Raw genomic sequence first — 14940 nt, 5'->3', positions numbered from 1 at the left:
ATGCCCTATACATACTCTATACTCCCTAATAAAACAAATTCTGACTTTACAATTTTCTTTATTGATCTAATATTCATATGAATTTATCTCCAAATTCTGCAGTAACACACGAGGAATTCATCTAGTATACTAGATGGGGCCAGGTGAGCTTTTCAAAATCCTTTGCATTTCACAGACGTCCTGTGAATTTCAAGCTGCCGTAACCCCAAGCATTTATCTTCTCATCACTATGGTAATTAGAATGGATCACTTTATAGTTTATACTCCATATGTTCCAAATTGTGGGTCGTTTTAGCAAATCTAAATACATAGCTTTTGTTAGTCATCTTGATAAATATTATTATATTCAGATATATAGCAAAAATTATACATCGACCTATATTTTGGAACGGAAGAAGTAGCAAACATGCCTTCAGCTTCAAACATACTCTCTCTTGCCAAGCTTAGTACGTTGAGATCCAGCTTTAAGTGGACACAACATTTCGCATGCTACTCTACGTTAAAGTTGTATACAGAACTCTTGAGCCTGACAATCCAGCTCCGAATAGTTGGCTAGCATGAAGGAACCAGGCCGGGTCGTCTTTTGGTGATCAACAACTTCTTGCAAGTGTGCATGACATCAGGTGCGCGTCTGCACTCCACCGAGATTCAGACTGCGAAAGGCAGCTCATCTGCCATGCTGATCAATAGTGGGTTGCAAGATAACAAGACGTCAAGGACCACCACGCAGGGGCGGACCGAGGATTTAAGTTTTGGATATTCAATTTTTTCACATGATGGATTTTTTAGGCAGGCTAAAGTATATATTTATAGTAAGTGTCATAGTTTGAAATTGTTCGGCGTGAAGACAATACTAAATGATCAACATGTCCAAGATGAAACATGTGAAATAATTAGTATATCAAAATCTAAGTTCCGAAGAGAAAGACTACCGCAGTGCCACTGGTGTGCGGTGTGCCTCCTGGCCTGCCGCATGTGTAGCTGCGCCTGCATGCTGCCGATCAGGCTGCCACCGCCCACCGGTGTGTCAGCTGTGTCCGGGCGCCCAGGCCACCCTACGCTCCGCGTGGGTCCTACAGCACCGCCGCTAGCCGCTAGGTTTAACTGGGGGTCCGGGGAAGGAAAGGATCGATGAGAGTCGGGAGCATGGAACAGGCCTGGTCGATAAGGGAGTTTTTTTTAATAACAGTACCTGTATTATATAATAAAGAGAACGCACATCCGCACCGTGCAGGTACACGAACCCACTGGAAGGTTACAGAGGGGGACAGCTGTCCCAACTTTTTGCACAAAAGACCCTAACAACAAATAAATTACAACGAGGTCCACTGGATCTTCTGCGCCTCCTGACCACCACCACCATCGTCTTCTTCCGTCAACGCTGAAGCCATGGCCAGAGGAAGAAGCTGACAGCAGCACCACCGAAGCTAGCAGAAACCCCATCGCACACTGGCTTTGGAAAGAACCGCAATAGATGAACTCCATGAAGAAACATCGGTCAGGGACGCACCCCGGGCTTCTGCAGCCATGGATCAGTGCTTCGCGCCGCCAAGCAGCAAGAAAGAAGCACCGAACCATCCACCTCGACGCCCACGAACCCACAGCTTCCCCTCTACAAAACTCAACCGAGGCACGAACCGCCGGAGAGCAGCTTCCAAGAAAGAGGTCAGCAAGAATGGAGAACGAACCTACTGCCGCAAGTCGCCACCCCGAAACAAGAGACCCCTCCCTCACAGGCCTCTCACCGGCGCGGAAGCGAACACCGGCGAAGCGGAGACAAGGCCGGAGGGACTTATTCCACGGCTGCGCCGCCGCCGCCGCCTCGCCGACGCCGCCCGGAAACCCTACCCTAGATAACCTAGGACCTAAACTACAACCTAATCTTCACCGCCCAACAGAGAACCGGAGATCCCCCGCGCATCCGAGGCCCAGAGGGCCACCGGAGGCGACGGGGATCAACGGCCTCGCCGGCGGGAGCACGGGAAACTCCCCTCTCGGCTCGCTCAACTGTAGCAGACGGGGGGATAAGAAAGGGGGAAAAACTTGAGTAGCACAGCAGACGGGAGTTGGGGTCTTGGGGAAGGCGGAGCGGCCGAGCGGGTAGTGGAACGGGAGGTTGGGAAAGGTGGTCGATAAGGGAGTTAGGAACCTCCTTCAGGCCCAATTGTGGTGGCCCAACTGCTCCCCCTCGTCTCGGCCCTCAACCCGACTCTCTTCCTCTGGTCGATAAGGGAGTTAGGAACGAGGAAGAGAGTTGGGTTGAGGGCCGAGACGAGGGGGAGCAGTTGGGCCACCACAATTGGGCCTGAAGGAGGTGAAGTAGTGGGGCCAATTAAGCCCAAGATGCAAAATGCAATCGGAAAGCCTCTTTTATTGTGTTATTTGCTATTATATGATACAAACACATGTTATACACTATGCATATAATTTCTTTTGCTAAAATATTTTGGGTATTCAATACCCAAATACCATTGGATATATGTGAGGCCCGCCCCTGCCGCCACGTTAGAGAATAAAGAATAGTTCCCCGTACATGTGATCTCTACTATGTTCCTTCAGCCTGGGCGTTCGGTAAATACCTAACCGATCGGTTCGGTACTTCGGTACCTAGACAAATTCGGTTCCTCAGAAACTGGTACCGATCAGTTCCTAAAAAAATTCGGTACCGAGGAAATTCAGTATCGGTAAATTCGGTTCGGTTTCGGTATTTACTGAACAGTACCGAATTAGTCACAGAGAAGATGTAATAGCCGGTTCAAAAACTAGTTCTGACATAATTTCATAGATATTAATAGTGCAAAATACAAATACATATAAAAATGCACATGACTATAAGTGTGAGTGCCAAAAATACATAATATATTGTCTATAATTGTACAATCAATTATATAACTACACTCAAACTTATCACATTTCATGTAAATTCGGTAACTTCAGTAAATTCGGGAAACTCGGTTCGGTTTCGGTATTTACCTCGGTAATTCGGTTCCTAAAAACTCGGAACCGAACATGGAACCGAATACTTCGGTTTCGGTAATTTCGGTTCGGTTTTCGGTAATTTCGGTTCGATATTCGGTTCTCGATATTTTGTGCCCAGGCCTAATGTTCCTGCACTTTTCGTGAGAGGCGAGAGAGGGAGAGGCTCCAACCGCTGACCATGTATTTTGAAATATGTTATCAGCACGACTACTCTTCATTGACTAAACATGCCACACATGCTGGAGGAGTTGCCGTCAAGCTTGACTCCCGCCGACTACTTCTACAACTTCAACGGCCACTCACTGTTACAAAAATGGTTCATAGAAATGCCTCGATTTTTCCAGGGGCGGGTCAAAATGTAACCCGATTCAACAAATGTAGTGGGGCTACTATAGCAAAAGACCCGCCCCTAGAAAATGGCCGACAAAAGTAGCGGACCATGTCATTTCTAAGTTTTTTTGATAGTTTTTAAAAGGGAGGGAAGCTTTTCAACTTAATTTCCTTGGGACGGGTCTCTAGGAGGTAAGTTGATGCTAATTCCATATCATTTCTAAGCTTTTTTTTGTTAGTTTTAAGGCTCAAATGGAGTCTCTTTACCTCTAGCTTGACCCAGATCTCCATGGTGTACTTTTGCCATTTGGGGATCCATTTTTTTCAAACTTTTAGATGGGGTTATGCTATTTTAGTACGAGAACAAAATTATGTGATCATTTGGTTTCAATCTATAATTTTTAGTCTCATTCCTAAGTAAATATAATTTCCTATATCTATGGAGGAGATTAATTAGATCTATGGAGGAGAAAGAAACAATTTGTTTTATCTATCTTTACACACATGTATGATAGATTTTTCCCAAGATTTAGCAGTACAATAATAGGTTGAATTTTGAGTTTTTTATTTAGTACATGTTAAATTAACTTTTTCCAATATCTATGCATATATAAAACTACATATTATGGACGTTTGGGGCTCCATTTTCCTTAAACTTTTAGATGAAGTTATGTTATTTTAATAGGAGAAGAATATTATGTAATCATTTGGGCCCAATCTCTATGTTTTAGCCTCATTCATCAGTAAATAAATTTTCTAGATCCATGGAAGGCAGAGGAAAAGATTTGATTTAATTTTTTCTATGATTACACACATGCATGATAGGTTTTTTTACTAAGCTTTAGAGGTACAATAATAGGTTCATTTTGATTTTTTAGTTAGTACATGTTAAATCATCATTTTCCAATATCTACTCCTATATAAAAGTATATATTTATTCATCATTTATTTACCAAATTACCGAAGTGATTGTTTTGATCCATTTAAATTATTTATTGTTGTTTAGAGGTGGATATACAAAGTACAAAGGACATGCCTATTTCTGTGGAGAACTTAATAAAATCATTCAAGATACATAGAACCATGCAAGAAATGAGAAAACATGGGGGATACCTTGCCCATGCAAAACTTGCAAGAATTTGAGAGTATTCAACGACACAACTACAATCAGATCGCATATGTTGGTGGGTGGTTTTGTTGATATATAACTACATGATCCAAATGTATCATGGCGAGAATCTCGTCCTCCGATGGATAATCCACTCGATAAAATCATACAAGATGTCCAAGTTTAACAGAATGTTTGATACATATAATGATTTTAATGATGGTGGCGGCGATTGTCAGACCCGAGGCAGCGGGACTGCTTATAGGCATAGAATGTTCTAGAGTAAGGGATAGCTCATGGATGTACCTTACCTCTCTTATAACTACCCGAATAGGCGTAGAACTAGTTGCAGTACGAAGGAAACTACCCAATTGTGTTGTAGTAGGACTCCAACTGTACTCAACTAGGACTTTCTATATAATCCTGTCCCCCCGGATATATAAAGGCGGGTCGGGACCCCCCTCGAAAGACATCAACACCTAAGGCAATACAAACAACCAAACAGGATGTAGGGTATTACGCAACTCGTGGCCCGAACCTATCTAAATCTTTGTGTTCCTTGTACCATCGAGTTCTAGAGCAGTCGATCCCTACCTACAAACCTTACTGCTAAGGGTATCCCTGAGCAGGCTTGGCGGTAAACACCGACAGCTGGCGCGCCAGGTAGGGGACTCGGCGAGTTCATCGGCGAGTTCGATGGCCACTTTCGCTTTCAGCACCATGGCGCTTCCTCAAGGCGCCACCTTCGTCTTCGGCTTGTGGGCCTGCGTCGCCAATGGTTCGGGCGGCTTTGACAGCCACCTAACCAACCCCCCCATACTGAAGGCAACCTCGTTGGAAAGCTCCAACAAATTCGCCGGATCAGATGATCATGGCGTCATGCTGCTTCCCGACCTCGCCAAAGAGATCGAGATGAAACTCGAAGACAACTCGGGTTCTACTCGGACTCATATTGATCTCAAACTGAAGTCTACTCGGATTGAGACTCCTCTTGCCCAACCCGCCTACGGGTTGCGCAACGCATCATCTACCTACCGACAGATGATCAAATCTATCTATGAAAATAGCTTAGATCAACTACTTGGCATCGAGAACTCCTCAGTCACCGCTAGCTGGGAGGCACCCGTTTTCGACGTATACCCAGATCAAGACGGCTCGTCTCTCGACAGCCTAGATTTCATCACCAATGCATTGGCAAAGATTCAACTCAAGTCCTGCTAGGATTACACACTCGCAGAACTACTCGACAACCTCTGAGAAGTCGCCAGCATTGAAGATCTCCTGTTCCAACATGGTACTCCCCTCACATCTGAGAGGGAAAATGGGTCTGGGGAAACTGAGCTAGCTGATTACGAATCAGACCTAGAAAGTTACTCCCCTAAACGCCTGGTCTCCGTGATCAACCAGCAAGGAGGAGGTGCTCCCAGTCATCACGACCTAACGAAACCGTGGATCAGATTTCAGAAGAAAATCTGACCCAAGACGCCCCGCAAGATGAGGATGAAGCTACTCGCACAGCTCGCAGGGCAAGAAATCAACGTAAAGGAGAACGCAGGGCCCAAGCCACCGAGCGCGCTTGTCTTCCCCCGCGCAATCTCAACAATGAATTCAACAATATCGCGGATCAAGTCTTCACTACTCCTATCGCCGCGATGACAGAAGCAACCCTGCGACTCATGCAGATGCCTCAAAACCCGCAGATGGAGCACGTCATACACCTCGCCAAACATGCTGTCGAACAACTCGAGAGACAAAACCCCTTGTCCTCACTTCATGGCACCCAGTCAAGGGCTACTGCAACAGTCATACCTCAAGCAAGTCGTACCCCCAGAGGCCATCATCGTCAACAACAGCTGGAGTAGCAAAATCAAAGAAACCAAGAGGATCAAGAAGTCACAAGCCATCATCGCTCCAGGGGTGGCCAACCACCAGCAAACCAAACCCCTGGGCCTCAGCTGAACCACAACAACAACAGAGAAGAAGTAGCCAATTCCATAATGGATGCTCGGGATATCATCAATGCAAGACGCAGTGCGCATCTCGCAGACAATTCCGATCGCTTCCCTGCACTTAGCAGTGTTTTCAACAACGTCGAGTACTCAAAGGATTTCAAGACCACAAATATCCAGAAGTACGATGGTAAGCAAGACCCTTCTCAATGGTTACGTTTATACTTGACCGCTATTAGTGTTGCAGGAGGAGACACCAACAGCAAGGTCCTCTACTTTCCGATGGCCCTAGAACTACTCTTGGGAATGGATTGGATTAGGTCCAAATCCAATTGGATTTTGTCCCTTAGACTTTGTTGGATTTGGATCTGATTGGATATGGATATCCATTTGCTTTAGATAAATTAGGATCGGATTCTGTTGGATTAAAAAAAGAAGGAAAATCCAAATCCTGTAGGATTGAAGGGAGCCCTACTTTTGTGCGTCTCTCTCCCGTCCGATCCCCCGCCACCGCGAGCGCAGCACTCCGACCTCCGACCTTGCCGCCGACGGGTGGGGTGGGGGTGGAGGTAGGAGGCTGCGTATACCTATGCCTGGCCACCGACGCCGGGGTCCTGCGTTTCGACCCGCAGCGCTTGTCGGCACTGGACCGGCGCCCGCAGCGCTCGTCTGCACTGGACCAGCTCCATCCCGTGCATGTCGCTGACGATCTCGCCTATCATTGTTGGCCTCCGCATCCCTGCACTGATCCCGCCGCATCCTCCTACTGCACCCTATCATGATCTGGACGAAGGAAAGGCTGTTGCCGCTGTCCTCAGCATGCTTCTTTGAGTATGTATATTTAATATGGACAACTGGATGGATTTGGATTTTGGTGGTGGTGGATTGGACCGGATTGGATAGTAGCTAATCTATTTAGGTTTGGACTGGATACAAATGTTATATTAGTAGGATTTTAGTTGGACATCGCTGATTGGATCGTGGATTTCAATCCACTCCCAGGAGTACCTGGAACCCGCACCCCTCACGTGGCTCGAGAGATTGACGCGCGAGTCTATACACTCGTGGGAAGATCTCAAGAAGGCCTTCATCGACAACTTCCAGGGATCTCTACATCGAGTAGCTACTCGACATGCCCTGTCTATGTGCAAGCAGGAGCAAGGCGAATCCATCAGATCCTATGTCAAGCGCTTCTTCGACGCAAGAGCCATCATCCCCAATGTTGCGGATGACAACATCATCGACTACTTCTAGAGTGGCATTACTGTCCAGTCTCTCTACCTTGCCTTTGGGTGTAACCGCCCCAAAACGGTAGTAGAGCTATGCGACATGATGCAGCACTGGGCATACGAAGAGGAGCAAGAGCGCAGCCGCTTCCCACGCCGTAACAATGATAACAACGGGAAGTGTCACAACGACCGAGGAGGGCCCAGCAACCAGCGGGATCCTGCGCGCAAGCGCAAACCTGATGATACTGTTAGTACCATGGATCCCACTCCGCGTGGTAAGAAGAATGAAAAGCCACAGGATCAGTTCGACAAGATCCTTCATAACAAAAGGTGCCCAATCCACCCCAAGACCAACCGCTCGATGTGGGAGTGCACGATCCTGCGCAAATCCTTCCAGTCGACACCGCCAAACGCTCCTAAGAAGAAGCAGAACAAGGATGACGAGGACGACAAAAAAGACCCTGACGGGTTCCAATAGCAACAAAACATCATCAACGTCATATTCGTAGGAGATCCTAGCTTCTCCAAGCGGGCCCAGAAGCTACTACCCAGAGAAATCCTTTCAGTTGAGCCAGCAATTCATAGGCCATTAAAATATAGCGAGGTCCCCATCACCTTCTCCAGGGAGGATCAATGGACCAGCTTCTCTAAACCAAGAAAGTTTCCGCTAGTACTCAATCCAGTTGTCCAAGGATCAAAGCTTACTCGAGTACTCATCGATGGCGGAAGCGGGCTCAACTTGATCTTCGCAAGCACATTGGCAAAGATGGGCCTCAACTACATGAGTTTGCTTACTCCAAGCAAAGCCCCTTTCTACGGCATTGTTCCCGGAAATTCTTCTACACCAATTGGCTCGGTCACCCTCCCGGTCACATTTGGTACAAAACAAAACTTCCGGACAGAGTACATCAAGTTTGAAGTAGCCGATTTCGAATCTTCCTACCACACCATATTGGGAAGACCGGCGCTGGCCAAATTCATGGCAGTACCACACTATGTGTACCTGCTCTTCAAGATGCCAGGCAACATAGGAGTCCTTTCCCTGCGAGGGGACCTCCTTAAGTCCTTCGAGTGCGACAAGGAAGCAATAGATCACGCTGCCACAATTCGAGTTCCTAGCTCTGTCAGCGAAATACTTGCTGCCGCCAAGGAACTCTCACTCAACAAGGATTCCACGCCTTCCAAGAAGCCAAGCCAGTCGTCGGTTGAACCAGCCGGAGACATGGGCACCAAGACTATTCAGCTACAAGAGGGAGACGACTCCAAAACCGCCATCATTGGAGCTGGCCTGGGCGACAAATAGGAACTCGAGCTCGTCAACTTCCATAGGGCCAACCAAGATGTATTCGCGTGGAAACCAGTGGATATGACATGGGTGCCCAAGGAGTTGATTGAGCATGCCCTGAAAGTCGACCCCAAAGCCACACCAAAGAAGCAACGACTAAGAAGTTTCTCTCTGGACAAGCGAGAGGCCATCAAGAAAGAGCTGGCAAAACTACTCGCAACAGGGTTTATCAAAGAGGTCTATCATCCTGAATGGCTCGCTAACCCTGTACTCATCCAGAAGAAGAACAACAACGAGTGGAGGATGTGTGCCGTACACTAATCTGAATAAGCATTGCCCAAAGGATCCTTTCGGGCTATCCCGCATTGATCAAGTAATCGACTTAACTGCAGGATGTGTCCTACTATCCTTCCTCGACTGCTATTCAGGCTATCATTAGATCGCCCTGAAAGAAGAACACCAAATCAAAACGGTATTCATCACCCCTTATGGGGCATATGCCTACAAAACCATGTCCTTTGGGTTGAAGAACGCTGGAGCCACCTATCAGTTCGCGATACAGCTGTGCTTCACCGATCAGCTACATCACAACGTTGAAGCCTATGTTAACGATGTTGTCGTCAAAACCAAGACCCAAGATCAATTCATATCTGATCTAGAAGAAACCTTCAACAGCCTCCGAAAGTTTCGCTGGAAACTCAACCAAACAAAGCGTGTCTTCGGCGTACCCTCTAAAAAACTACTCAGATTTATCATCAGCCACTGAGGAATCGAGGCTAATCCAGAGAAGATCAATGCCATCATGGCCATGGATGCCCCAGCTACCATCAAGGACGTCCAGAAGCTTACAGGCTGCATGGTAGCCTTGAATCGATTCTTGTCTAGGCTTGGAGAATGGGGTCTACCCTTCTTCAAGCTCCTCAAACGACAAGACAAATTTGAGTGGACTACAGAAGCCGCGGAAGCACTCGAGAATCTCAAGCATCAACTCCAGTCACCGCTAATTCTTACAGCTCCACTATCAGGCGAGGAACTACTCTACATCGCTGCGACTACTCATGTAGTCAGCACGGCGATAGTAGTTGAACGCCCGGAGGAAGGCCACACTTACGGAGTCCAGAGACCAGTCTACTTCATCAGTGAAGTACTCTCTGAATCAAAGGTTAGATATCCATCAATTCAGAAAGTTCTATAATTCTAATCACCTCCAGGAAGCTCCGGCATTATTTCGACGAGTACAAGATCTCAGTAATTATTGACTTCCCATTGGCGGATATACTCCACAATCGGGATGCCACTAGAAGAATCTCTAAGTGGGCAGTTGAATTGGGAGCCTTAGAAATCAACTTCAAGCCAAGAACAGCAATCAAGTCGCAAGCACTAGTCGACTTCATAGCTGAATGCCGGGAAAATCAAATTCCAGCACCTCACAACATGCCAGAGCATTGGGTGATGTATTTTGATGGATCACTCAAACTCGACGGAGGCGGAGCGGGAGTTCTATTCATCTCCCCCTAAGGAGAGCAGTTGAAATATGTGTTCCAGATCCTATTTAAAGTCTCCAACAATGAAGCAGAATACGAGGCACTGCTACACGGGCTGCGCCTAGTAGTTTCTCTCAGCATCAAGCGACTACTTGTCTACGGTGATTCTCTACTCGTCGTCCAGCAAGTAAATAAAGAATGGGACATCAACAAGGACACAATAGACGTATACGTCGAAGAAATCAGAAAACTCGAGAACAAGTTCTCAGGATTGGAAATCCACCACGTAGATTGTGATAACAACGTGGGAGTCAATGTCCTGTCCAAACTTGGATCTACTCGAGCAACTGTCCCACCTGGAGTTTTTGTCCATGAACTACATCATCCATCAGTCAAGGTACATAGTCAACAAGCTACTGACACGGAGGCCCCGGCCACAGTCAGAGAAGTGCTGATGATAAAAGAAGACTGGCGGATTCAGTTCATCGACTTCATCAAGGAGTTCAAGCTTCCACCACACGTTGATGCCAAGAGTGCCGAAGCTGCCCGCATTATCAGGCGAAGCAAGGGTTTTGTCTTCATTGGCGACAACCTGTATAAGCGCTCTGCCTCCGGCATTCTCATGAAATGTGTTACCCTTGAAGAAGGCAAAGACATCCTCAGGGAGATACATGAAGGAGTCTGTGGCAATCATGCCGCATCAAGGACACTAGTCGGCAAGGCCTACAGATCATGATTTTTCTGGCCAACGGCTGTATCGGATGCAGAAGACCTTGTCAGCTGGCTGCCAATTCTTCGGCAAGAAAACTCATGTGCCAGCACACAACTTGATCACAATCCGTCCATCATGGCCATTTGCTTGTTGGAGTCTGGACATGATCAGACCCTTAACCGTAGCTCCAGGAGGATTCAATCATGTGCCAGTAGCAGCCGATAAGTTTACCAAGTGGATCGAGTACAAGCCCATTGTCAAGATCTCATCAAATAGAGCTGTGGATTTCATCTCTGACATTATACACCGGTTTGGATTCCCCCACACTATCATTACAGACCTAGGTTCCAACTTTACATCACAGTCTTTTTGGGATTTCTATGACAATTCCTGCATAGAAGTCAAATATGCCTCAGTGGCTCATCCTCGAGCAAATGGTCAAGTGAAACGTATCAATGGCTTAGTACTCGATGGCTTGAAAAAGAGACTCTACAACGCCAACTCCAAGAAAGATGGCAAGTGGACCCAAGAACTACCCCATGTGGTCTGGGGGCTGTGAACGTAGCCTAGCAAAGCAACTGGACAATCTTCTTTCTTCCTCACCTATGGGTTAGAGGCTATACTACCCGTAGATATCATGTGGAAATCTCCAAGAGTAGAAGCCTATCAAGAAGGAGAAGCAGATGAAGCTCGACAGCTTGAGCTGGATACAGTTGAAGAAGCCAGGATTAATGCTTTGACCCAATCGGCTAGATATCTTCAAGGAGTCAGACGCTATCTTGATCGCAATGTCCAGCAAAGATCTTTCAACATAGGAGATCTAGTCCTATGAAGGATTCAAGATGAAACAGGACTGGACAAGTTAAATTCCAGATGGGAGGGACCCTTCATTGTGTCTAAAGTCACAAGACCCGGATCATACAGAATTATTGATACAGATGGTAATGAGATACCCAATTCTTGGAACATCGAGCACTTGCGCAGATTTTATCCTTGATCCAAGTTACATGGTGATGTCAGTTGATCTCTTTAATAAATCAAGAGTTTCTATCAACTATTCGACTACATTAAAGGCAGTTTTCAACTTGGCAGCATCATATTGGACTTCTCTCTAATAGGTTTTTCCAACCAGGATATTCTCCACAGATTCATACCAACCTGGATAACCTAATCGGGATAGCCTACACAATTTTTCCGTGAGGATAACTATACAAGCCAAATCCTTGTCTTCAATATAGGGACACAACCTACTCGCTGGCTCGAGAAGGTCTATGGATACCTTTACTAGTTTGTCCAACTTGGGTAACCCGACGGGGTTCATACTAACAGGTCAACTATAAGGAACTCCAGCCTTATGTTAAAGGCACAACTACTCGCTTGCTCGAGTATGTTTTGGATACTACTAATTTGTCCTACTGGGTAACCCGACGGGGTTCATCCTAACTGGTCAATCTTAATAGTTACTCCAGTCTACATGTTAGACACCCTACTCGTTGGCTCGAGTAGGTCTTGGATATTTTTAAGATGATTTCATCTTGGGTTACCCGGCGGGGTTCATCCAACAGATTTATCTTAAAAATTACTTCGGTCCTTGGTTAGGACAACCTACTCGCTCGCTCGAGTAGATTATGGATATATCTACACAGTTTTTTCTATCTGGATAGTCCGACGGGATTCATCCTAATTGATCAACTACAGAGATTACTCCATATAATTATTCTACTTGTCCACTCGAGTAGTTCGTGTTTCCACTACTTATCCTACGGTATCAGATCATGCTTCTAAAGACACACCAACAGGATAAAACCAATACATACAAAGACAAGTTCTTACAAAAGATCACAAGAGTTGTTACAAGCAGATTACTCTGATAAGTTCTTAAAAATCTTCTCGGCAATCACTTCTGATTCTTTATAATAGCCTTGGAATTCCACATCAGAGCAATCAGGGGCTATTCCTTTAGCTATGGGAGCTAAGTTATGCCGAGGCCAGTAATGTCAGTGTTTACCGCCAAGCCTGCTCAGGGATACCCTTAGCAGTAAGGTTTGTAGGTAGAGATCGACTGCTCTGGAACTCGATGGTGCAAGGAACACAAAGATTTAGACAGGTTCGGGCCGCAAGTTGCGTACTACCCTACGTCCTGTGTGGTGGTTTGTATTGCCTTAGGTGTTGATTCTTGTCTGGCGGGGGTCCCTACCCGCCCTTATATATCTGGGGGGACAGGGTTACATGGAAAGTACTAGCCGAGTATAGTTAGAGTCCTACTACAACACAATCGGATAGTTTATTTTGTACTGCAACTAGTTCTATGCCTATTCAGTAGTTACAAGAGAGGTAAGGTACATCCATGAGCTATCCCTTACTCTAGAATATTCTGTGTCTATAAACAGTCCCGCTACCCCGGGTCTGACAAGCCCCGAGCTCTTCGTAGCCGAGTCCTGCAGGCGTCGAGTACTTGGCTGGGCGTCTTCGAGTACTTCAAGTAGTCAGAACATCTTCCGGGCCTTCTTTCAGTTATGTCGAGTAGTCCTCCAAGTACTTCTAGTTGCTTCGAGGCTGTGAGGTGCTCAAGCCCCGAAATCTTGATCATATATTGTGCGCGAAGTACTCGCGCTCCATATGGAGTAGCCCCCGAGCCTTAGGTTGAATCGCAGAATCAGGCTGAGGGTCACTTCAGTCTTTTATCTTCTTTATTTTCCAAAAAAATGAAAAATAAATCTCTAATACACATATCCCGTAGCCCCCGGGTCTTGAATTTAAATCTCTCCATTTAGATTTAAGAATCAAAGTAAACTCGTGGCAAAACAAATAATGAAAACTTTCCTTAAAAGAAAAGAATCCGTTGATATCCCAAATATTTATGAAATTGCCACTAGATACCATATAAATCTGTCTAGTTACTTGTGAGGGTTTTACCCCTTGAACTCCTGGCCGCCGTCAAAGTAAGAATTCACCCTTTTCCTCTCTTAGTGAGATCCATAGCCCCTCTCGTAGCCCCCGAGCCTAAACTCGTGACTTTGAGATGGCTCCAAAGAAGGACAAATCCAAGGTTGAAGACGAAGCAGTTGCCAATATGTAAATAGGTTGGCGCAAAAGCAAAATGTCTGAATCAGCGGTACAAGAATTGGAGAATTTGGGTCTCCTCCAGACTCAGGGTGTGATCCAATGGCGTGCAGGGGAAGGAGAAGATTACCCCATGGAAGGTACCCTCAAGACCGTTGTATTCCGTGATTTTGTGGAACGTGGTCTTGCACTTCCCGTATCGGAATTTTTCTATGCTCTTCTGTAGTTTTGGGGAATCCAACTGCACCATTTGACTCCTCAATCCATTTTGCATCTTTCCATTTTTACCCATTTCTGCGAAGCATTCCTTGGCATTCTTCCTCACTTTCACCTTTTCCAACACTTTTTTACTCTTATTCCCATTCCGAACTCCGCCAAACCCGCCGTTGTCGGGGGTTGTGAATTAGTACTCCGTCCTGAGACTCGAGACGAGTACTTGGCTTATGATCCAACGGGTAAGGGAGCCGAGTGGAAGAAATTCTGGTTTCATGTTGGGAACTTTGAATCTCCACTTCCAGAAAGGATTCCCGGTGCCCCCAAAGTCCAAGAAAACTGGACAAGTAAAGGACCTGGTGGCCAACAAGTCGAGTGCCTCCGTAGAGTCATTGCACAGGTGAAAAATAAGGGAGTTACTGGAAATCACGTGGTTTTCTCCTTTGTGAGCTGTCGAATCCAGCCTCTGCAGCATCGACAACATCCATCCTTCAGATATGAAGGATTAGAAGATGCTACCAGAATGTCACCGGAGCCAATGGTGGAATCCGAAGTAATTAGAAGATGTTGTAAAGTACTCGACAATTT

The sequence above is a fragment of the Panicum virgatum genome, chromosome 9N, assembly GCF_016808335.1.
Source record: "Panicum virgatum strain AP13 chromosome 9N, P.virgatum_v5, whole genome shotgun sequence".
Lineage (NCBI taxonomy): Eukaryota > Viridiplantae > Streptophyta > Magnoliopsida > Poales > Poaceae > Panicum > Panicum virgatum.
This window is presented reverse-complemented; position numbering follows the sequence as displayed.